Raw genomic sequence first — 25,897 nt, 5'->3', positions numbered from 1 at the left:
CTCCCTTCAACACCAAGACCAGCTAATTCATATAAAATAACCTCTTTGTTGGCTTTATCAAAAGCTCCTTATAAATCAATAAAAAATCTATAATAATCATTACCATTAGCTAGACATTTAATAATACAGTCAGAGGTACTTTTTCCTCTGAGGAACCCGAAAAATTATTAGACAGCTGATCACCTATTATATACAAAAGTTTATTTAAAATGATCCTCTCCATCATTTTACAAAAACACGAGGTTAAAGACACAGGTCTATACTCTCCATTGGCTTTAGGGATAAGGATGATCATAGTTCTTTTTCATTTACTGGGAATTCTGCCCTCTTTATAACTAATATTAAAGAGGTCTAACAGCGGGCTTTTCGTCATAATGGCAAGTTTATTAAGTATTTCATAAGTTACTCCATCCTCCCCAGGGGGCGGTAGATTTCCCAACTTTAATCGCCGTTATTAGTTCTTCTCTGGTAATACCTGTGCAAGTGACATCACCACTGTTACCTGCTGTAAGTATAAAATCCTTTCTTAGATCTTTCCAAGAATCAAACGACTCTCTCATTACAGCGGGTAATTAAATGAACTAAGTTTGGCAGCTTCCGCCCATTTATTTACGAGACCTTTTGCAATTCCTTACTGGTCAGGATGTGCAACAAAATTATGCTTTTTACCCCTTATTTCATTTATGTCTTGCCAGATTTCCTTCAAGTTTGTTACTCCTAACTTTCTCTGCAAACTCCTGCCAATACTTGCTCCAAATTTCCTTTCTCTTCTCCGCACACTTTTATGGGGGGATGCTTTTCTATACCAGATGTTTTCCGGGTCAATGTTGCATTAAATACATCTACCTCCTTAATTAAATCTTAATAAAATGCTTCTGCCGAAACTGGCTTATAAGTATCATACCAAGACTTAATATGACCAACAAGACCCCTTAATTCTCCCTTATTAAACTTTAAGCTTTTCCTCTGAAGGCAGGCATGCTTTTTATCTAGTTTAAGCTGTATTTGTAATGCAAAATCTCTTAGCATTTCATCCACAGTAAGACAATTCTCCTCTATGCCCTCAGCATTTATCAAACAAGCATAATCTAATCTCCCTCCCCTCAGATGAGTAGGAGAGGGCTCGCCCAGCAGTTGAACATCTTCATGTTCAACATGTTCATCTTCATGTTCAGATTGTTACCATCCCTATCCCCAGTTTCCTGGAGTGCTGCTATGTTAATATTCTCTCTAAGAGTATAATAGTGTACATCCACCGCTCTAGTTTTTAATCCATTAACGTTCCAAGATAATATTATCAATCTACTTTCATCCATGAACTCCGTAATATTTTTTCTTTCTCCTCACTTGCACAACTACTACTAACATCGAAGGTAATAGTATTCATATCTATTTTCTTTGTTATTTCTGTATACCTTTTTACTTTAACGAAGGTACCCCCCAGGTGTAGGGAGGAATGATCTTTTCCAGGTATATTTTGAAAATCAGCATCGTTTTGCCACGTACCGCTTCGGTGGGTAGGCGGTTCCATGAGTTAATAACTCTGTGGGTGAAAAAGTATCTCCTGTAACTGGTAACTGGCTATTCAGACGAAGGACTTCGGGTAGATGTAATTTACATGGACCTGAACAACGGTCGTAGTCTGCTGTCTGCTCTGTGTCGAGGCTGTAGCGTCTTGGGTCGATTAGAACTGTACACGCCGAGTGCTACATTCTTGACTGGAGATTGTACTGTGTGCTATTCGATTGATTGATGAAGATTAAGCCACCCAAGAGGTGACACGGGCATGAATACCCCGTAAGTGGTGGCCCTTTTGAGCCATTACCAATATCAAGAGCTGATACTGGAGATATGTGGAGGTGCGACTGCACCCTGCGTGACGGGAGATGTCTCCCGTGTGGTGTGTGTTATTCTGATTTATTTATAAAGATTAAGCCACCCAAGAGGTGGCACGGGCATGAATAGCCCGTAATGTGCTATTCTCAAGTCGCTTGCTTATGTACGGTGACGACACCTCACAGTAAGATATAGAAGGGTGGAAAACCGTTACCTGTAAATAGGGATAGGATTAATGCTTGTGTAATTAGTTATGCCATTATGATGATGAGATAATGGAGTATAAGGATTACTCGATCACTACATCACCTTCAACTATTACCAGGGGAACTATTCCATGGCCCAGCGATTTTCTGAAAAGGAGTTTCACTGGCAAGCATAGTGAATTGAGAGCATAAGAATAAAGGTAACTGCAGAAGGCCTATTGGCCCATACGAGGCAGCTCCTATCTATAACCACCCAAACCCACTCATATACATGTCCAACCCACGCTTGAAACAATCGAGGACCCCACCTCCACCACGTTACGCGGTAATTGGTTCCACAAATCAACAACCCTGTTGCCAAACCAGTATTTACCCAAGTCTTTCCTAAATCTAAACTTATCCAATTTATACCCATTGTTTTGTGTTCTGTCATGTGTTGATACTTTTAATACCCTACTAATATCCCCTTTGTTATGTCCATTCATCCACTTGTAAACCTCTATCATATCACCCCTAACTCTTCGCTTTTCCAGTGAATGCAATTTAAGCTTTGTTAATCTTTCTTCATATAAAAGATTTCTATTTTGGGGAATTAACTTAGTCACCCTACTCTAGACACGTTCAAGTGAATTTATATTCATTCTATAATATGGCGACCAAAACTGAACTGCATAATGTAAATGGGGCCTAACCAGAGCAAGATATAGCTGAAGAACCACACCAGGTGTCTTGTTACTAACACTTCGATTAATAAATCCCAGTGTCCTATTTGCCTTATTACGAGCATTCATGAATTGATCCTTTTGTTTTAAATTCTTACTAATCATAACTCCCAGATCCCTTTCACAATCCAACTTCGCAATCTCAACACCATCTAGCTCGTATCTTGTAACTATCATCATTACCTAGTCTCAAAACTTTACATTTATCAGCATTAAACTGCATCTGTCAATCTTTTGACCATTTCAAAACCCTATTTAGATCAACTTGAAGTGATAGTGAGTCTTCTTCCGTGTTAATTTCCCTACCTATTTTTGTATCATCTGCAAATTTGCAAATGTTGCTACTCAACATAAGAACACAAGAACACAAGAACAAAGATAACTGCAGAAGGCCCACCGGCCCATACAAGCCAGCTCCTACCTACAACCACCCAATTAATTTGCCAGTTCCTTTACGACTTGGGACTTAAATCCATTTACACTTTGGGCTTCTGAGTCTTTTAGTTTGTCAATGCTCTTCCTGATTGTGTCGCGTGTAGTTGGTATTTCTCTTAATTCATTCTCCTTACCTCCGACAAACATTTGTGTTGGTGATGGGATGTCATTCAAGCTTTCTAGTGTGAACACTGATGTTAGGTATTCATTGAGAGTGTTTGCCGCCCTTTTATCATACAACTTAAAATTGTTAGTCTCATCTTTTATGGGTCCTACGGAGACAGTTCTTTGTTTGGGTTTTACTTCGTATATATTTGCCCGAAACGCTATGCGTATTAGTGGCTTTAGGTATTGTATTTTAAATTTTAAAATTTTGCCCCGAGGTGCGAATTTATTGGGAGTACTTAGCTGTATCATTAGCAAGGTAATTAACTATAGTTTGCTGTCCTCCGTCCTTTAACAAATCCATTGACCCCTCCCCTAACCTACCTATTTTGTGCAATAGTCGGTTTAGGATGATCCTTTCAAGCATCTTCCAAGTGCATTACATGAGACTGATAGGTCTATAATTGCCAGGGTCATTGGGTATCGGTATTGGGACCATTATTGCATGTTTCCATTGTGTGGGCAACACTCCACATAGGAATGACTTGTTAAACAGGTGGAGTAGTGAATTGCCAGACACTTCACACAGTGCATTGAGTATGTCGTAGGTGACGCCATCTTCACCAGGTGCTGTACTTTTACCCTTTTCATAGCCCCCTTTACTTCCTTGGCTGTAATTGGTTCCCCATACTCGTCATCACTAGATTGTGCTCTTGTTATCCTAATCCTTCTGTCATTATGTCGGAGGAGCTGTTCCCTGCTTACTTCTGCAGGGAGGGAGGAGGATGATGCTGCATCACTCCACTTGTGAATTAGTTCTTCAGCCTTACCCTGGGGGTCGTTGTGAGCCGCAGGCCGGGCTCTGCTCCCCTTAGCTACCTTAATTTTTGCCCACACTTGTCTTGCAGACGTTTCTCTTCCAATAGAGCTAGTGAACTCTAGTCATTGTTTTTCCCTTTGTAACTCATCTGCAATGTATGTACCTTTACCTGACTAAAAAATCTAATCTAAATCTATATATAATCTATATGCTTAGATATATGCAAATGAGAGAGTAATAGAGCGAAACCTTTAAAATACTGAACAATTTGGAGGATATTGATTCATACAATTTCTTCAAAAGGTCAGATGTAACACGAACAAGGAGCAAAGGTTTCAAGCTCAACAAGCCACAGTGTAGGAGTGACAACAAATGCTTTTTAACCCATACGATTATGATCATGGCAATAAGGTTTCTAAAACAGTAGGCATTCTTCCAAAGCCAGACACTGTACTATGTTCCTCGCCCTAACCTAGTCACTCAGTATTATTCACTCATTTATCTATGTCTTGTCTATTTATGTCTTAAAGGTTACAAGACGTACATTAGTCAATACAATTGGTGCTTAAAATGTTAAGGATCTCTTGTGAAACACGGGTATTAATAAAAAAAATTATTATGTAAAATAAATAAAAAAGGCCCAAGGGCCATGAAGTAACAAGAATGCAAGGCCGGCACAAGCTGGCGTAAGTAGAGAAGACGGAAGATTCTTCATATTAAAAGACCCTGCTTCTCCAAGATGGCAGTCACACCCTGCTTGCCCTGGACAATCACCATATGGAGAAGGACTGTTTACTGTGAAGGGAAGTCCACAAATGCAATGCCATCATGAGTCAGTCTTGAAGGGTAAACGATGATGGCACCCTCACAGTAACACAAAAGCCGAGCAAGCCCAGTGAGGAAGACCTGTTGATCGGAAGGAGGAGAATCATTAGTCACAACAAAATCCACATAGAAACAAAGGAGAGAAAAAAAATAAAGTGGATGTCTTCTTTTTTGTATAGACATAATAAATATTGCCATTTGGCTATGTATTTATATGATATATAATAGAATACAGCATAAAACAAAATAAGAGGGGTGGTAGGAGAAGAAAAGATTAGTGTTCAGTGAGAATCCACAAGGTCTTCTCTGAATACTCTTTATTTTCTTCAAGGCTGTGGGTCCCTACAATTGCACCAGAGGTGGTACACACCCCTATTATTATTTAAACAGGTGAGTACACACACGGTGTTAGCAAACTTAGCCTCCAAACACACACACACATGGTATCAGCAAACTTAGCCTCCAAACACACACACACACATGGTATCAGCAAGCTTAGCCTCCAAACACACACACACATGGTATCAGCAAGCTTAGCCTCCAAATACACACATGGTATCAGCAAGCTTAGCCTCTAAACACACACACACAAATGGTATCAGCAAGCTTAGCCTCCAAATACACACACACACATGGTATCAGCAAGCTTAGCCTCTAAACACACACACACACACACACACATGGTATCAGCAAGCTTAGCCTCCAAACACACACACACACACATGGTATCAGCAAACTTAGCCTCCAAACACACACACACACATGGTATCAGCAAGCTTAGCCTCCAAACACACACACACACATGGTATCAGCAAACTTAGCCTCCAAACACACACACACACACATGGTATCAGCAAGCTTAGCCTCAAAACACACACACACAGAAAATGGGGACATTGAAACAGTTGATAAACTTGATTTCAAGAGAGAGAGGTCACTATGGGGAACTTCAATTTTTTTTTAATAAGTAATTAGGCAGACTTGTTGCTAGACAGGGAAGTAAATTAAATGTATGCCAAATTTTGCAAAATATACAATGAAGGCACACAAACATTCATACCAAAACAGAGATGCAGGGCCAGGAAACAGGATTGGTTCAACAGAAATTGAGAGAGGGCCACAGACCAAAAGACACAAAAATGGAATGAAAGACATTGAAAAACTACAAGCAGATGTCAACAAAGTTTTCGATTGGGCAGCAGAAAATAACATGATGTTTAACAGTGATAAATTTCAGGTATGGCAAAAATGAGGATCTGAAACATAATACAGGGTACAAAACACAATCGAATCTTCCCATAGTAGAAAAACAGCATGTCAAGGATTTGGGAATAATGATGTCCGACGATCTAATGTTTAGGGAGCATAACCAAGCAAATATTGCGTCGGCCAGAAAAATGATCGGATGGATTATGAGAACTTTCAAATCCAGGGATCCCATCACAATGGTTGTACTCTTCAAGTCACTTATGTTGTCCCGTCTCGAGTACTGCTCAGTATTCACTTTCCCCTTCAGAGCACGGTTGCACGGTTGTTCCTGCCGGAACAACCGTGGACATCTTCAGGAGAAAACTGGACTGTTTTCTAAGAGAAGTTCCGGATCAGCCGGGATGTTGTGGGTATGTGGCCCTGCGGGCCGCTCCAAGCAACAGCCTGGTGGACCAAACTCTCACAAGTCGAGCCTGGCCTCGGGCCGGGCTTGGGGAGTAGAAGAGCAGAACCCCATCAAGCAGGTATCAAAATAGAAAGAAGCCAAACCCCCAATCATACCAGCGATACAAAGATGCGAGAAACAACTATACAGCAGTAAGGGAAGAGGCAGAAAGAAATTTTTAAAAAGGGATAATGGATAAATGTAAAACAAAACAGGGCCTATTCTACAAATTCATAAACAACAAATTGCAGGTAAAGGATAATATCCAGAGGTTGAAAATAGGAAACAGATTCACAGAAAATGATAATGCAATGTGTGAAACATTAAACCAAAAGTTCCAAAGTGTGTTTATACAAAATGAAATCTTAAGAGAACCAGACACAATAAGAATTTCTGAGAACATCATAGAGCGTATAGAGGTGTCTAGAGATGAAGTGGAAAATATGCTAAAGGAGCTAAGTAAGAACAAAGCAGTTGGTCCAGATGGAGTTTCCCCATGGGTTCTGAGAGAATGTGCATCTGAGCTCAGCCTTCCACTTCACCTGATCTTTCAGGCATCCCTGTGTATAGGAGTCATAGCAAACATGTGGAAAAAGGCTAACATAGTTCCAATCTACAAAAGTGGCAACAGGGAAGACCCCACCTCTCTCAGTTATAGACCTGAATCATTGACAAGTGTAACAGTGAAAAAATTGAAAAAAAATAATAAAAACTAAATGGGTAGAACACCTGGAGAGAAATTATATAATATCACACAGACAGTATTGTTTTCGATCTGGAAGATCCTGTGTATCGAATTTACTCAGTTTCTATGATTGAGCCACAGAGATTTTAAAGGAAAAAGGTAGTTGGGTTGACTGCATCCATCTAGACATAAAAAAGGCTTTCGACAGAGTTCCACATAAGAGGTTGTTCTGGAAACTAGAAAATTTTGGATGGGTGACAGGTAAGCTTCTAACATGGATGAAAAATTTTCTGACTGATAGAAAAATGAGGGCAGTAATCAGAGGCAATCGGACTGGAGAAGTGTCACAAGTGGAGTACCACAGTACATGCACCAGAAATGTTCATTGTCTACATAAATGATCTACCAGTAGGAATACAGAATTATATAATCATGTTTGCTGATGATGCTAAGATAATGGGATGGATAAGAAATTTAGATGATTGTCATGCCCTTCAAGAAAACCTGGACAAAATAAATATATGGAGCACCACTTGGCAAATGAAATTTAATGTGAATAAATGCCATGTTATGGAATGTGGAATAGAACATAGATCCCACACAACCTACAAATTATGTGAGAAATCTTTATATAATTCTGATAAAAGAAAGAGGTCTAGGGTTGATTCTAGATAGAAAACTATCACTTGAGGCCCACATAAAGAACGTTGTGTGAGGAGCCTATGCCACGCTTTCTAACTTAAGAATTTTGTTTAAATACAAGGATGGCGAAATACTAAAGAAATTGTTCACGAGTTTTGTTCGGCCACGGCTAGAATATGCAGCGGTTGTTTGGTGCCCATATCTTAAGAAGCACATCAACAAACTGGAAAAGGTGCAAAGACATGCTACTAAGTGGCTCCCAGAACTAAAGGGCAAGAGCTATGTGGAGAGGTCAGAGGCATTAAATATGCCAAAACTAGAAGACAACAAAAAGAGGTGATAAAATCACTATGTACAAAATAGTAACAGGAATTGATAAAATCGATAGGGAAGATTTCCCGAGACCTGGAACTTCAAGAACAAAAGGTCATAGATTTAAACTAACTAAACAAAGATGACAAAGAAATATAAAAAAATTTCCTTTCGCATACATTGTGGTACACGGTTGGAACAAGTTAAGTGAGAAGGTGGTGGCGGCCAAGACCGTCAGTAGTTTCAAAGCATTATGTGACAAAGAGTGCTGGGTAGACGGGACACCACGAGCGTAGCTCTAATCCTGTAACTACACTTAGGTAACTACATTTGGTGTCAGCAAGCTTACCGTCGAAACACACACAAACAGCCTGCCTATTATTCAAGGCCTTCTCTGAGTACTCTCTATTTTCTTCTCTGAGGCTATGGGTCCCTAATCTTGCACCAGAGGTGGTACAACTTTTAAGTTTTTAACTACTGCACTGAGCACCTGATTTTGGCAAAGACTTCTTAGTGCAATTGTCAAGGACATAGTTCTGGTATTTTTTTGTTTATAAATATTCAGGTATAGTTAATGTCGAAATGTTTCAAAACTCAACAATTTATATTTCAAAACAAAAAAAGTAATGAAAACATTACAAAACATTAAAATATAGCCTAATTAATTAATTAATAAAATAGCACAACTCTCAGAATGTCTAAAGGTGCTTTGAGCAATGAAGTAGTTAATTTTATATATATAATATTATATATATATAATATATATTTACCTGTGACTACTGCTTAGCAAAAATTTGATCTCTGTGAAAATTGGTCTCGTCATTGCTAGGAGATATTTTAAGACCATGATTTGCTGTGGATGGCACTGTAGTCTTCAAGTCATCAATCTAAAAATAGAGGTAATCTTTTAAAATGTAAATTTTGTATAAAAAAAATGCAAAAATAAATTGCAAGAATAATATGAAGTTATTATACAATTTTTGTTTAATTATTTAAATATTTGTGAGACATTATTAAGAAATGTATGAAGTACAGATTCTCTACGACCTGATATGTATCTGCTTATGTTCCACCACATTACATTCAGGGCTGAAGAGAAAACACATCCAGTAAGGTAATGATCACTTAGGATGGACTGGGATGCTACATGTAGGTTGGGGCTAAGCTGCGTGAGGCTAGGATGCCCAGCCTGCCTTGTCTAGGCTGGGCTGGGCTAGGCAACACTAGGAAGGAGTCAACAAATCTCTGGAGTGCCTTACTTTTCCTGATATCCTTAAAAAAGCAAGAATGATGCCATTTTATAAAGGAGGCGAGACAGCAGAAATAAACAATTAGAGAAAAATATCAAATCTACTTATACTTTCAAAAATATTTGATTTTTTTTTTTTTTACAAACATCTCTTCCTACTTTGTAAAATTCAACATGAATACAAACACACACACACATCCCTAGGAAGCAGCCCATAACAGCTGTCTAACTCCCAGGTACTTATTTACTGTTAGGTGAACCAGATATAGAGAATAACCACAAAATCTTGTAAAGCCACTAGTACACGCAGCATTTCAGGCAGGATATATATTAATATTATATATATATATATATATATATATATATATATATATATATATATATATATATATATATATATATATATATATATATATATATATATATATATATATATATATATATATATTTTAAAGTTTGTGAGGGTACCACCTCTGGTGCCAATGTGGGGACCCATAGCCTCGGAGAAGAAAATAAAAAGTATTCAGAGGAGACCTTGTGGTTTCTCACTGAACACTAATATTATCTTCTACCACCCCCATTCTTTTGTATGTACACATATATATTTACTTTATTTGAACTTTGTTACAAAAAAGGAGTTACATATGGGTTACAAAGATTGTTGTCATAGGTTGTCGAGTTCCTCCAGCTCCTCAGATGGCGGGCAGGAACCCTGGATGCAGTGCGCATTTCCCCTCTGTATCGCCACACTGAGGCGCTGGAAAAGAAAGCTTGCAGCTCTCGGGTCCCTTGTTGTTTCAATGAGCCTAGAACCCAGTTCCTTCAAAAAACTGGTAGCACTTTTACCCCAGGCGCCGAGCGTCTCAGAAGCAATGGGGACAAAATTGTAGTGGTGATCCAGTTCTCTATACTTACGGGATTTGGCTGCTTCCCTGTGGGTGGCAGCGCCACCTGGTAGTGCAACACTGAGGTTAATGTAGGTGTTAGCCAGGGTTGATACGCACGTGTAGTCCCATACCAACTGCTTGCCATTCTTCCAGGGGTTCACTGTGATACCATCCGGGCGACCAATAAGAGCATCAGAGTTACGGGGCGTTAGGTAACGGGGCTCCCTTTCAGCTGGGCATCCAGCTGTGGTGAGGCTCCTCTTAATGATGTCGTTAACTTCACTGTGCCTCGAGTGCCATCCCCCTGTGCTTTGGCAGAGTAGGCCATGGTGACCGTACCTGTCAGCCACCACCTCGCCGCAAATACACCTATATCTGGTGTGGATTGGGGCAGCAAGGCGGAGGGCCACAGCAATTCGGAGGGCGTGTGGTGTGAGACGCGTGCCAGTTGCCGACATTGGGGTTGCTAACAGGAAATCCCCTGCATGTGGTGCTGCTACTGCTGTGAGGCGAGCAATGTCGTGTTGTGTTGTTGCAGCACCCAGGCACTCTGCAGCAACTTGGTCTACAATGGGACCATCCCAGCTGGATTGCTTGTGGGATTTTGGGGATGGTGGTTGAGGTGATTGGCCTGCACGAGAGGCCCACTCTGTGGCACAGCGTGTAAAATTGGGATCATGTACACCTGCCAGCTGATGTAAGTGGGCAGGTAGAATTTCCTTCACAAGGTCGTCGGATGCTGATAAGGAGGACAGGAAGGCTGGAACAGCGATTTGCGTTGCTGTTCGAACTCCGAGGCCCCCAAGTCTTACGGGAAGAGAGGCTTGTTTCCACTGTAGGTCATCGAGAGAGAGGTTAAGGGCTTTTTCTAGCATTGATTTCAGTAACCGGTCATACTCACTTAGTTTTTGGCTACTGTAAGATGGTGAACACCTCAGAAAGTAGGTTAACCTGGGGAGGGACAGACATCTGGTGATGAGGTAGAGTGCATCATGAGCATCAATATCCTCAATCCTCCCATCCATCCTCTTAAGGTCGGCGATTTTCTTATCAAGGACCTCATCGATGGCTTTCAACCCCAGGGGAGCTCCTAGGAGTGTGCTGTCTTCAGGTTTAGTTTTATGGATATTTGGCAGAAGACCCTCTATTCTCTCTACGATGCCCTTGTTGGAACATATTATTTCACATTTAGAAGGGTTCAGGGTGAGGTCTAAAACTGCACCTTGCTCCTGGATTTTTCTGATGTCCTCCAGGAGGGAGTCTTGGGAACCAGCTAGGGTACCATCATCCAAGAACCAGATGTTAAGCTCGCTGGACAGGACCTCTGTGACTTGTTTGATGACTAAGCAGAAAAGGAGAGGAGCGAGGGGGTCACCCTGTTGGACGCCTTCTCGCGAGTCAATTTCATGTTCGCCAAAAAGTAGCTTAAGATCCATACTGTAGCATGAATGTACAAAAGGGTAGAGGGAAGGGAAATGACTATGAACCGCACGGAGTACAGCATCCCTCCGCACCAAATTGAAGGCATTTTTGAAATCTAGCTTGATAAGGGCCTTTTCGTCTGTGATGTTGGCGATGAAGGCTCGAGCTGCATGGGCTGCCGCCTCACACCCTTGTGGAATGCCAAACCCGAGCTGTTTTGGCTTCAGCATGTTGGCCGCTGCATCACTAACTGTTCTTGCAGCTGCCTTTGCGACGAGACGCCGGAGAGAATTGCCCACAGCTATTGGCCTGATCCCTCCATCCTTTTTCTTTAGAGCACAGAGAGATGCTCCAAAAAAGATAGGTCTTATGGACGCTGGTATGTTGCCAGCTAGACATGTGTTGGTGAATCTGGTTAGTTCCACCAAGAGGTTCTTTGCAATGTCACCCAGTGCAGGGTTGAGCATTTGCTTGAGGTGGTTGGGTTTTAGTCCTGTGAACCCACCTGCTGATCCTGTAGGGAAGGACATGGCTGCTTTATGGACCACAGATTCAGCCACCCAGAGAGGTTCTGCTCCGGTAGCCCCCACTTGTACAATGTCGTCCTCACTCGGAGCCCTGGGTGGGTGTTTCTCCCTTAGGGCTTGAGCTGTTGCGGCATCAATAATATATATATATATATATATATATATATATATATATATATATATATATATATATATATATATATATATATATATATATATATATATATATAACTGAAAACTCACACCCCAGAAGTGACTCGAACCCATATGCTATGCCCAAGATTACCATCCGAGTGCCAGCGGGGAAGTGGGTCAAATAGCCTCGGCTATCACTTCCTTATGTCTGGTCGTGATGGTCAAGCGGATTAAGGCGTCCCTGTACATACCAGTTGCGTTGCTCCTGGCAGTATTGGGTTCGAGTCACTTCTGGGGTGTGAGTTTTCAGTTGCATATTGTCCTGGGGACCATTCAGGCTTGTTCGCATTTGTGTTCCTCACATGTTGCCCCAAAAATGAGGTGATTTGATAAAATGCTATGCCCAAGATTACCATCCGAGTGCCAGCGGGGAAGTGGGTCAAATAGCCTCGGCTATCACTTCCTTATGTCTGGTCGTGATGGTCAAGCGGATTAAGGCATCCCTGTACATACCAGTTGCGTTGCTCCTGGCAGTATGGGTTCGAGTCACTTCTGGGGTGTGAGTTTTCAGTTGCATATTGTCCTGGGGACCATTCAGGCTTGTTCGCATATATATATATATATATACATATATATATATATATATATATATATATATATATATATATTATATATATATATATATATATATATATATATATATATATATATATATATGAGTGTCAGACGATGGAGGAATGATTTTTTTTAATTTAATTTATATAAAAAATTATTCCTTCTGAAGATGTATTAATATATGAAAGTACTTAAGGAAATTCCTGTTTCAATTCTTCCTCCGTGGTCTGACACTGTCACATTTTTCATCAAGTGTTAATTTTTGTGATTTACACACACGTGGCATGTTTACACACACATTATTTATATTCTATATATATATATATATATATATATATATATATATATATATATATATATATATATATATATATATATATATATATATGTCGTACCTAATAGCCAGAACGCACTTCTCTGCCTACTATGCAAGGCCCGATTTGCCTAATAAGCCAAGTTTTCATGAATTAATTGTTTTTCGACTACCTAACCTACCTAACCAAACGTAACCTAACTTTTTCAGCTACCTAACCTAACCTAACCTAAAATGAAAGGTTAGGTTAGGTTAGGTAGGGTTGGTTGGGTTTGGTCATATATCTACGTTAATTTTAACTCCAATAAAAAAATATTGACCTCATACATAATGAAATGGGTAGCTTTATCATCTCATAAGAAAAAAAATTGAGAAAATATAATAATTCAGGAAAACTTGGCTTATTAGGCAAATCAGGCCTTGCATAGTAGGCCGAGAAGTGCGTTCTGGCTACTAGGTACGACATATATATATATATATATATATATATATATATATATATATATATATATATATATATATATATATATATATATATATATATATATATATATATATATATATATATATGTATATCACGAAAATAAACACGTGATTAAGAATGTGACAATGTCAGACCACGAAGGAAAATGAAACAGGAAATTTCCTTAAGTACTTTCGTATATTAAATACATCTTCAAAAGGTCCTTTTGAAGATGTATTTAATATACGAAAGTACTTAAGGAAATTTCCTGTTTCATTTTCCTTCGTGGTCTGACATTGTCATATATATATATATATATATATATATATATATATATATATATATATATATATATATATATATATATATATATATATATATATATATATATATATATATATATATATATATATGGAACCCTCAACCCTATAAGTGGAGGGTTCCTACAAACTCAACCAGAGGTGGTACCCTCTATATATTAATAAAGAGGCAAGGCTATGCTAAATCTAGGCAGGGATTGGCTTGGCTAAGCTGGTCAGGGCTTGGCTTGGGTAGGAAGGACTGGTCATGTTTAAAAGCAAGGCAGGGTTAGGCTAGGCAAGACTAGGTAAGGGTATACTGGGATAGGCTTGGCTACGGTAGGCTAGGAAGAGGTAAACTAGGATAAGCAAGGCTGTGCAAGCACTATGCACAGCTAGAATGAACTATGCTAAGATGGTTTAAGCTGGGCTAGGTTAGGATAAGCTGAGTCATGCAGGGCCCCGATTGACCAGTGGAGTCTAATAGTCTAACCTTCTAGCTAGTTTGCTGACCTAAGAGTGTAAATGCCTAGCCCCTTACCTGAGATATATACAAGAGTTGTTACATTCTTGTACAGCCACTAGTACGAGTAGCGTTTCGGGCAGGTCCCTGGAATACGATCCCCGCCGCGAAGAATCGTTTTTTCATCCAAGTACACATTTTACTGTTGCGTTAAACAGAGGCTACAGTTAAGGAATTGCGCCCAGTAAATCCTCCCCGGCCAGGATACGAACCCATGACATAGCGCTCGCGGAACGCCAGGCGAGTGTCCTACCACTACACCACCTGCTGCAATATTATTATAAAAGAAATATTACTTATTATAATCGTAAATACTAAATACCTGTTGTGTTGATTTAGGGGCGACGACGATCGTGGGATCGGATGCGAGCCACAGGTGGCCTACACCATGCTTTCTAAGGCGTCCCTCTCATAACAAAAACAAATCCGTGCATTCATACACAAACAGAGATCCCGTGGTTATGCGAATACTTGCAATTCTTTTACTTAAAATAATAACAATTAGATTAATAATAATTAACATAATTTTTACTCAAGATTCATAAAAATCATTAATACTATTTTAAAAGAAGATTTATAAGACATCTAAAAACAGATATACAGACTTTGTGTGATATTTATTTCAACATTATATATTAATAGAATGTTGTAACTATTATTTTTAAATATTAGGTAGTTTCCAGCTACGTATATCGCATATAAACGTTGCAAAAAGATTTTAGACTGAATTAACATATTACACATTTATGGAGTAATTAACAACAAAACAATCTTTATTTTCATTGCAGAACATATATCAGAGCATACTAGTGACTCATACATTTAAAATAGTGTGATTTTTAAACAATTCGGTTGTAAACTCGCAGAACGGCCTACCCGCCAAAGACGTAACATAAGAAATGGTATATAATTCATTATTTTAAATTACATATATAATCATTAATAATATTCGGCAGCTATCGAGGTTCTCCATAGGTAAATTCCTGTACTCTAACAAGATGCTACTTGCTGTTTAGCTGTTTAAATTCTTGGAAAATTGTAATGACCAGCGACATAAAATATAACAATGAAATAATAGCAGGTAACTGTAGGTGAACGAAAAATTAAATTCCAAATTGATTAGATGTTTTTCTAAATATAAAGATCGACCTGAAGGAATTTTATGAATTATGGACTAATTAAAAAAAAATAGGTAATTTTACTTGAAGAACAGATACCAGAGAATAGTTAGTGAGTACATTTATATTGTATAATGGGAGAAAGCCCCTGGTAGCCGCGAATTAAAATAACCACCTACATTAATTGATAACTAGGAAATAGTATCTGGAAACTTTATCTGAACGAAAACACAATACCAATTTGTTTAGATGTTTTTCTTAATATAAAGATCAACAGTAAGGAATCTTATTCATTATGGACAAATTAACAAAAAAAAACGATAATTTTCATTGAGGACCATATATTAGAGCATACTTAGTCACTTATATATTAAAAGTATTGTGTATTTTGAACCATTGGGGTTGTAAACAAACAGAACGGCCTACCCGAAAAGTCGTAACATAAAATGTTGCATATGTTTGCTAATTTATTATTTGATAAATGATTATTATTAATTTACGACAACTATAGAGGTTTCCCATTAGTTAAATTACTGTAGTCTGACTAAATGCTACTACAAAACATATATAAATCCTGGGAAAGTCACAATGACCAGCGACATTAAAGCATAGAGGGTTAAATAGTAACAGGCAACTGTCGGCGAACGAAAAATTCATTTCCAAATTTATTAGATGTTTTCGTAAATATAAAGATCGATAGGCTGGAATTTTCTGGATAATGGCCTAATTAAGGCAAAAATATATATATTTTTACTTGAAGAACAAATATCAGAGCATAGTCAGTGAGTTATAGAATAATAAGAGTGTGGTATTTAATTGAATAACAAGAGATAGTCCATGGAAGCGAAAATAGACGTAGTTTTACACAAAATAACGTCCAAAAACAGCCGTAGAGTCAAACGGCAAATGTTGACGTTCTTTTTAAGAGGACAGGTTGCTGAATCACTCTCTTGAGCCTCCACATCCCTCTCTTCAGCCTCTGCACCACTCTCTTCTGCCTCTGCATCCCTCTCTAGAGCCTCTGCATCACTCTCTTGAGCCTCTGCATCACTCTCTTGAGCCTCTATATCCCTCTCTTGAGCCTCTGCTTCCATCGGTAATAAAAATGGAAAATCAGGAACATTTTAGTTAATTCTAATGAAAACACATTGGTTTTATCATTTGTAATGGAAACAACATTGACATATGTATTTTCTTGGATCTAAATAATACGAAACCTCGCTCTATGATTTGAAGTTAAAATCCTCAAATATGGTTAAATAGTGACTTTTTTCACGTTTTTCATGTAGTGTGATATTACGTAAATATATTCATTTTTACCAGTATTTCGATACTATTTCATGTAGTATCACGATATGTGATTTGGCCTTCAAATCTCAGAATTTCGCATAATATTGCATTTTAAGCAAGTTTTCTTGCATTTTGTTTCGTACGAAAAATTATCGAATTTAGCAATATTTTGACGTTTATCATCTCCTTTTCCTTTATGTAATTTAAACAAAATATCATCGAATTAGGCAATACTTTGCCGTTTTTCCACGTTTTTGTGAATTTTCAGTTTATTGTTATTAATTCATTATATATACGATAAAAATGATGAAAACACATAATTGATTACAAATTAACCTTAAATACTTCATTTTCAATCAACCATTTGTTTCTCGTTAAAATACTGAGTAAGATATTGAAAAGGAGAGAAGTTCGGTTTTTATTGCATATATCGACGTTTCAGCCGGATTAGAGCGGTTTTACATGTACATCTTTCATCGGTAATATAAACAGAAAATCAAGAACATTTTAGTTAATTCTAATGAAAACACATTGATTTTTATCGTTTGTATTGGAAACAACATTGTCATATGTCTTTTCTTGGATCTAAAGAATACAAAACCTCGCTCTATGATTTGAAGATAAAATCCTCAAATATGGTAAAATTGTAACTTTTTTCACGTTTTTCATGTAGTTTGATATTACGTAAATATATTCATTTTTACCAATATTTCGATACTATTTCATGTAGTATCAAGATATGTGATTTGGCCTTCAAATCTCAGAATTTCGCATAATATTGCATTTTAAGCAAGTTTTCTTGCATTTTGTTTCGTACGAAAAATCGTCGAATTTAGCAATATTTTGACGGTTATCATCCCCTTTTCCTTTATGTGATTTAAACAAAATATCATCGAATAAGGCAATATTTTGCCGTTTTTCCACGTTTTTGTGAATTTTCAGTTTATTGTTATTAATTCATTAAATATACGATAAAATGATGCAAATACATAATTGATTAGAAATTTACCTTAAATACTTCTTTTCAATCAACCATTTGTTTCTCGTTAAAATACTGAGTTGGATTTTGAAATGGGGAGAATTTCGGTTTTTATTGCATATATCGACGTTTCAGTCGGATTAGAGCGGTTTTACGTGTACATCTTCCATCGGTAATATAAACGGAAAATCAGGAACATTTAATTAATTCTAATGAAAACACATTGATTTTATCATTTGTATTGGAAACAACATTGTCATGTCTTTTCTTGGATCTAAATAATACGAAACCTCGCTGTATGATTTGAAGTTAAAATCCTCAAATATGGTAAAATAGTGACTTTTTTCACGTTTTTCATGTAGTTTGATATTACGTAAATATATTCATTTTTACAAATATTTCGATATTATTTCATGTAGTATTACGATATGTGATTTGGCCTTCAAATCTCAGAATTTCGCATAAAATTGCATTTTAAGCAAGTTTTCTTGCATTTTGTTTCGTACGAAAAATCATCGAATTTAGCAATATTTTGACGTTTATCATCTCCTTTTCCTTTATGTGATTTAAACAAAATATCATCGAATTAGGCAATATTTTGCCGTTTTTCCATGTTTTAGTGAATTTTCAGTCTATGGGTATTAATTCATTATATATACGATAAAAATGATGCAAACACATAATTGATTAGATAATAACCTTAAATACTTCATTTTCAATCATCTATTTGTTTCTCGTTAAAATACTGAGTAAGATATTGAAAAGGGGAGAAGTTCGGTCTTCATTGCATATATCGACGATTCAGTCAGATTATACCGGTTTTACGTGTACATCTTCCATCGGTAATATGAACGGAAAATCAGGAAAATTTTAGTTAATTCTAATGAAAACACATTGGTTTTATCATTTGTATTGGAAACAACATTGTCATATGTCTTTTCTTGGATCTAAATAATACGAAACCTCGCTCTATGATTTGAAGTTAAAATCCTCAAATATGGTAAAATAGTGACTTTTTCACGTTTTTCATGTAGTTTGATATTACGTAAATATTTTCATTTTTACCAATATTTCGATGCTATTTCATGTAGTATCACGATATGTGATTTGGCCTTTAAATCTCAGAATGTCGCATTATATTGCATTTTAAGCAAGTTTTCTTGCATTTTGTTTCGTACGAAAAATCATCGAATTTAGCAATATTTTGACGTTTATCATCCCCTTTTCCTCTATGTGATTTAAACAAAATATCAGCGAATTAGGCAATATTTTGCCGTTTTTCCACGTTTTTGTGAATTTTCAGTCTATGGGTATTAATTCATTATATATATACGATAAAAATGATGCAAACACATAATTGATTAGATAATAACCTTAAATACTTCATTTTCAATCATCTATTTGTTTCTCGTTAAAATACTGAGTAAGATATTGAAAAGGGGAGAAGTTCGGTTTTTATTGCATATATCGACGTTTCAGCCGGATTAGAGAGGTTTTACGTGTACATCTTTCATCGGTAATATAAACGGAAAATCAGGAACTTTTAATTAATTCCAATGAAAACACATTGGTTTTATCATTTGTATTGGAAACAACATTGTCATATGTCTTTTCTTGGATCTAAATAATACGAAACCTTGCTCTATGATTTGAAGTTAAAATCCTCAAATATGGTAAAATAGTGACCTTTTTCACGTTTTTCATGTAGTTTGATATTACGTAAATATATTCATTTTTACCAATATTTCGATACTATTTCATGTAGTATCACGATATGTGATTTGGCCTTCAAATCTCAGAATTTCGCATAATATTGCATTTTAAGCAAGTTTTCTTGCATTTTGTTTCATACGAAAAATCATCGAATTTAGCAATATTTTGACGTGTATCATCACCTTTTCCTTTATGTGATTTAAACAAAATATCATCGAATTAGGCAATATTTTGCCGTTTTTCCACGTTTTTTTTAATTTTCAATCTATGGGTAATAATTCTTTATATATACGATAAAAATTATTCAAACACATAATTGATTAGATAATAACCTTAAATACTTCATTTTTCAATCATCTATTTGTTTCTCGTTAAAATACGTAGCAAGATATTGAAAAGGGGAGAAGATCGGTTTTTATTGCATATATCGACGTTTCAGCCGGATTAGAGCGGTTTTACGTGTACATCTTCCATCGGTAATATAAACAGAAAATCAAGAACATTTTAGTTAATTGTAATGAAAACACATTGATTTTTATCATTTGTATTGGAAACAACATTGTCATATGTCTTTTCTTGGATCTAAATAATACGAAACCTCGCTCTATGATTTGAAGTTAAAAGCCTCAAATATGGTTAAATATAAATATAAACGTGACTTTTTTTACGTTTTTCATGTAGTTTGATAATACGTAAATATATTCGTTTATACCAATATTTCGATACTATTTCATGTAGTATCACGATATGTGATTTGACCTCAAATCTCAGAAATTCGCATAATATTGCATTTTAAGCAAGTTTTCTTGCATTTTGTTTCGTACGAAAAATCATCGAATTCAGCAATATTTTGACGTTTATCATCCCCTTTTTCCTTATGTGATTTAAACAAAATATCGTCGAATTAGGCAATATTTTGCCGTTTTTCCACGTTTTTGTGAATTTTCAGTTTATTGTTATTAATTCATTAAATATACGATAAAAAGTGATGGAAACACATAATTGATTAGAAATTAACCTTAAATACTTCCTTTTCAATCAACCATTTGTTTCTCGTTAAAATACTGAGTAGGATATTGAAAAGGGGAGAAATTCGGTTTTTATTGCATATCTCGACGTTTCAGCCGGATTAGAGCGGTTTTACGTGTACATCTTCCATCGGTAATATTAACGGAAAATCAGGAACATTTTAGTTAATTCTAATGAAAACACATTGGTTTTATCATTTGTATTGGAAACAACATTGTCATATGTCTTTTCTTGGATCTAAATAATACGAAACCTCGCTCTATGATTTGAAGTTAAAATCCTCAAATATGGTAAAATAGTGACTTTTTTTCACGTTTTTCATGTAGTTTGATATTACGTAAATATTTTCATTTTTACCAATATTTCGATACTATTTCATGTAGTATCACGATATGTGATTTGGCCTTCAAATCTCAGAATTTCGCATAATATTGCATTTTAAACAAGTTTTCTTGCATTTTGTTTCGTACGAAAAATCATCGAATTTAGCAATATTTTGACGTGTATCATCTCCTTTTCCTTTATGTGATTTAAACAAAATATCATCGAATTAGGCAATATTTTGCCGTTTTTCCACGTTTTTGTGAATTTTCAGTCTATGGGTATTAATTCATTATATATACGATAAAAATTATGCAAACACATAATTGATTAGATAACCTTAAGGTTATCTAATCACTCTCACTCTCTTGAGTGAGAGTGAATCACTCATCACTCTCTTATTTGTAAAAATAAATTAATTGTAAATTGGATTACAAAGAGTGATGCAGAGGATCAAGAGAGTGATACAGAGGCTCGAGAGAGTTATGCAAAGGCCTCAAGAGAGGGATTCAGAGGCTTAAGAGAGTGATGCAGAGGCTGAAGAGAGTGTTGCAGAGGCTCAAAAGAGGGATGAAGAGGCTGAAAAGAGTGATGCAGATGCTCAAGAGAGGGATGCAGAGGCTCAGGAGAGTGATTCGGAGGCTTACGAGAGTGATGCAGAGGCTTAAGAGAGTGAGGTAGAGGCTTAGGAGAGGGATGCAGAGCCTCAAGAGAGTGATGCAGAGGCTTAAGAGGATGAAGTAGAGGCTCAAGAGAGTGATGCAGAGGATCAAGAGAGTGATGCAGCAGCTCGAGAGAGTGAGGCAGAGGCTAAAGAGAGGGATTTAGAGGCTCAAGAGAGGGATTTAGAGGCTCAAGAGAGTGATGCAGAGGCTCAAGAGAGTGATGCAGAGGCTCAAGAGAGGGAAGCAGAGTCTTAAGAGAGTGATGGAGAGGCTGATGAGAGAGATACAGAGACTCTACAGAGTGATGCATAGGCTTAAGAGAGTGATGCAGAGGCTCAAGAGAGTGATGCAGAGGCTCAAGATAGTGATGCAGAGGCTCAGGAGTGTGATGCAGAGGCTCAAGAGAGTGATACAGAGGCCCCAAGAGAGTGATGCAGAAGGTAAAGTGAGTGATGCAGAGGCTAAGGAGAGAGATGCAGAGGCTTAGGAGATTGATGCAAAGGCTCAAAAGAGGGATGCAGAGGCTCAAGAGAGTGATGCAGAGGCTCAAGAGAGGGATGCAGAGGCTCAAGAGAGTGATTCAGAGGCTTACGAGAGTGATGCAGAGGCTTAAGTGAGTGATTCAAAGGCTTAAGAGAGGGATGTAGAGGCTCAAGAGAGAGATGCAGAGGCTTGAGAGAGGGATGCAGAGGCTCAAGAGAGTGTTGCAAAGGCTTAAGAGAGGGTTGCAGAGGTTCAAGAAAATGATGCAGAGGCTCAAGGGAGTGATGCAGAGGATCAAGAGAGTGATGCAGAGGCTGAAGAGAGAGATTCAGAGGCTTAAGAGAGTGATGCAGAGGCTCAAGAGAGTGATGCAGGGGCTCAAGAGAATGAGGCTTAAGAGAGGGATGTAGAGGCTCAAGAGAATGATGCAAAGGCTCAAGAGAGAGGTGCAGAGGATCAAGAGAGGGATGCAGAAGTTTTAGAGAGTGATGCAGAGGCTCAAGAGAGTGATGCAGAGGTTCAAGAGAGTGATGCAGAGGCTCAAGAGAGTGATGTAGACGCTCAAGAGAGGGATGCAGAGGCTCAAGAGAGTGATGCAGAGGCTTAATAGAGGGATGCAGAGGCTCAAGAGAGTGATGCATTGTCTTAAGAGAGGGAGGCAGAAGCTCAAGAGTATGATGCAGAGGCTCAAGAGAGTGATGCAGAGGCTTAAGAGAAGGATTCTGAGGCTCCAGAGAGGGATGCAGAGGCTCAAGAGAGTGATGCAGAGGCTCAAGAGAGTGATGCAGAGGGTCAAGAGAGTGATACACAGGCTCAAGAAAGTGATGCAGAGGCTCAAGAGTGTGATGCAGACGATCAAGAGAGTGACGCAGAGGCTCAAGAGAGTGATGCAGAGGATCAAGAGAAGGAAGCAGAGGCTTAACAGAGTGATGAAGAGGCTGAAGAGAGTGATGCAGAGGCTCTAGAGAGTGATGCAGAGGCTTAAGTGAGTTATGCAGAGGCTCAAGAGAGGGCTGCAGAGGCTCAAGAGAGTGATTCCGAGGATTACGAGAGTGATGCTGAGGATCAAGAGAGTGATGCAGAGGCTCGAGAGAGTTATGCAGAGGTCACAAGAGAGGGATTCAGAGGCATAAGAGAGTGATGCAGAGGCCTGAAGAGAGGGATTCAGAGGCTGAAGAGAGTGATGCAGAGGATGAAGAGAGTGTTGCAGAGGCTCAAAAGAGGGATGCAGAGGCTGAAAAGAGTGATGCAGAGGCTCACGAGAGGGATGCAGAGGCTCAAGAGAGTGATTCAGAGGCTTACGAGAGTGATGCAGAGGCTTAAGAGAGTGAGGTAGAGGCTTAGGAGAGGGATGGAGAGCCTCAAGAGAGTGATGCAGAGGCTTAAGAGGATGAAGCAGAGGCTCAAGAGAGTGATGCAGAGGATCAAGAGAGTGATGCAGCAGCTCGAGAGAGTGATGCAGAGGGTCAAGAGCGGGATTTAGAGGCTCAAGAGAGTGATGCAGAGGCTCAAGAGAGTGATGCAGAGGCTCAAGAGAGGGAAGCAGAGGCTTAAGAGAGTGATGGAGAGGCTGATGAGAGAGATGCAGAGGCTCTACAGAGTGATGCATAGGCTTAAGAGAGTGATGCAGAGGCTCAAGAGAGTGATGCAGAGGATCAAGAGAGTGATGCAGAGGCTCGAGAGAGTGATGCAGAGGCTCAAGAGAGGGATTCAGAGGCTCAAGAGAGGGATTCAGAGGCTTAAGAGAGTGATGCAGACACTCAATAGAGTAATGCAGAGGCTCAAGAGAGTGATGCAGAGGCTGAAGAGAGAAATGCAGAGGCTTAAGAGAGTGATGCAGAGGCTCAAGAAAGGATTGCAGGGGCTCAAGAGAGTGATGCAGAGGCTCAAGAGAGTGATGCAGACGATCAAGAGAGTGATGCAGAGGCTCAAGAGAGTGATGCAGAGGATCAAGAGAAGGAAGCAGAGGCTTAACAGAGTGATGAAGAGGCTGAAGAGAGTGATGCAGAGGCTCTAGAGAGTGATGCAGAGGCTTAAGAGAGTGATGCAGAGGCTTAAGAGAGGGATGCAGAGGCTCAAGAGAGGGATGCAGAGGCTCAAGAGAGGGATGCAGAGGCTCAAGAGAGTGGTTCCGAGGATTACAAAGAGTGATGCAGAGGATCAAGAGAGTGATGCAGAGGCTCGAGAGAGTTATGCAAAGGCCTCAAGAGAGGGATTCAGAGGCTTAAGAGAGTGATGCAGAGGCCAGAAGAGAAGGATTCAGAGGCTTAAGAGAGTGATGCAGAGGCTGAAGAGAGTGTTGCAGAGGCTCAAAAGAGGGATGAAGAGGCTGAAAAGAGTGCTGCAGAGGCTCAAGAGAGGGATGCAGAGGCTCAGGAGAGTGATTCGGAGGCCTACGAGAGTGATGCAGAGGCTTAAGAGAGTGAGGTAGAGGCTTAGGAGAGGGATGCAGAGCCTCAAGAGAGTGATGCAGAGGCTTAAGAGGATGAAGCAGAGGCTTAAGAGGATGAAGCAGAGGCTCAAGAGAGTGATGCAGAGGATCAAGAGAGTGATGCAGCAGCTCGAGAGAGTGATGCAGAGGGTCAAGAGCGGGATTTAGAGGCTCAAGAGAGTGATGCAGAGGCTCAAGAGAGTGATGCAGAGGCTCAAGAGAGGGAAGCAGAGGCTTAAGAGAGTGATGGAGAGGCTGATGAGAGAGATGCAGAGGCTCTACAGAGTGATGCATAGGCTTAAGAGAGTGATGCAGAGGCTCAAGAGAGTGATGCAGAGCATCAAGAGAGTGATGCAGAGGCTCGAGAGAGTGATGCAGAGGCTCAAGAGAGGGATTCAGAGGCTCAAGAGAGGGATTCAGAGGCTTAAGAGAGTGATGCAGACACTCAATAGAGTAATGCAGAGGCTCAAGAGAGTGATGCAGAGGCTGAAGAGAGAAATGCAGAGGCTTAAGAGAGTGATGCAGAGGCTCAAGAAAGGATTGCAGGGGCTCAAGAGAGTGATGCAGAGGCTCAAGAGAGTGATGCAGACGATCAAGAGAGTGATGCAGAGGCTCAAGAGAGTGATGTAGAGGCTTAAGAGAGTGATGCAGAGGCTTAAGAGAGGGATGCAGAGGCTCAAGAGAGGGATGCAGAGGCTCAAGAGAGTGGTTCCGAGGATTACAAAGAGTGATGCAGAGGATCAAGAGAGTGATGCAGAGGCTCGAGAGAGTTATGCAAAGGCCTCAAGAGAGGGATTCAGAGGCTTAAGAGAGTGATGCAGAGGCCAGAAGATAAGGATTCAGAGGCTTAAGAGAGTGATGCAGAGGCTGAAGAGAGTGTTGCAGAGGCTCAAAAGAGGGATGAAGAGGCTGAAAAGAGTGCTGCAGAGGCTCAAGAGAGGGATGCAGAGGCTCAGGAGAGTGATTCGGAGGCTTACGAGAGTGATGCAGAGGCTTAAGAGAGTGAGGTAGAGGCTTAGGAGAGGGATGCAGAGCCTCAAGAGAGTGATGCAGAGGCTTAAGAGGATGAAGCAGAGGCTTAAGAGGATGAAGCAGAGGCTCAAGAGAGTGATGCAGAGGATCAAGAGAGTGATGCAGCAGCTCGAGAGAGTGATGCAGAGGGTCAAGAGCGGGATTTAGAGGCTCAAGAGAGT

At 39.0% G+C, this 25,897-nt stretch overlaps 1 long non-coding RNA gene across 1 annotated transcript; it reads right to left on the bottom strand.

The window, feature by feature from the left end:
- Positions 1-4,752: 4,752 nt before the first annotated feature.
- Positions 4,753-15,148, bottom strand: LOC138355110 (uncharacterized). Its single transcript, XR_011223828.1, has 3 exons — positions 14,694-15,148; positions 9,013-9,129; positions 4,753-5,030 (listed from the first exon to the last, which is right to left on the bottom strand). It is a non-coding gene; the product is annotated as an uncharacterized lncRNA (long non-coding RNA).
- Between the last annotated feature and the right edge of the window lie 10,749 nt (positions 15,149-25,897).

This window comes from Procambarus clarkii, chromosome 66 (genome assembly GCF_040958095.1).
Source record: "Procambarus clarkii isolate CNS0578487 chromosome 66, FALCON_Pclarkii_2.0, whole genome shotgun sequence".
NCBI classification, from domain to species: Eukaryota; Metazoa; Arthropoda; class Malacostraca; order Decapoda; family Cambaridae; genus Procambarus; species Procambarus clarkii.
This window is presented reverse-complemented; position numbering and strand designations above follow the sequence as displayed.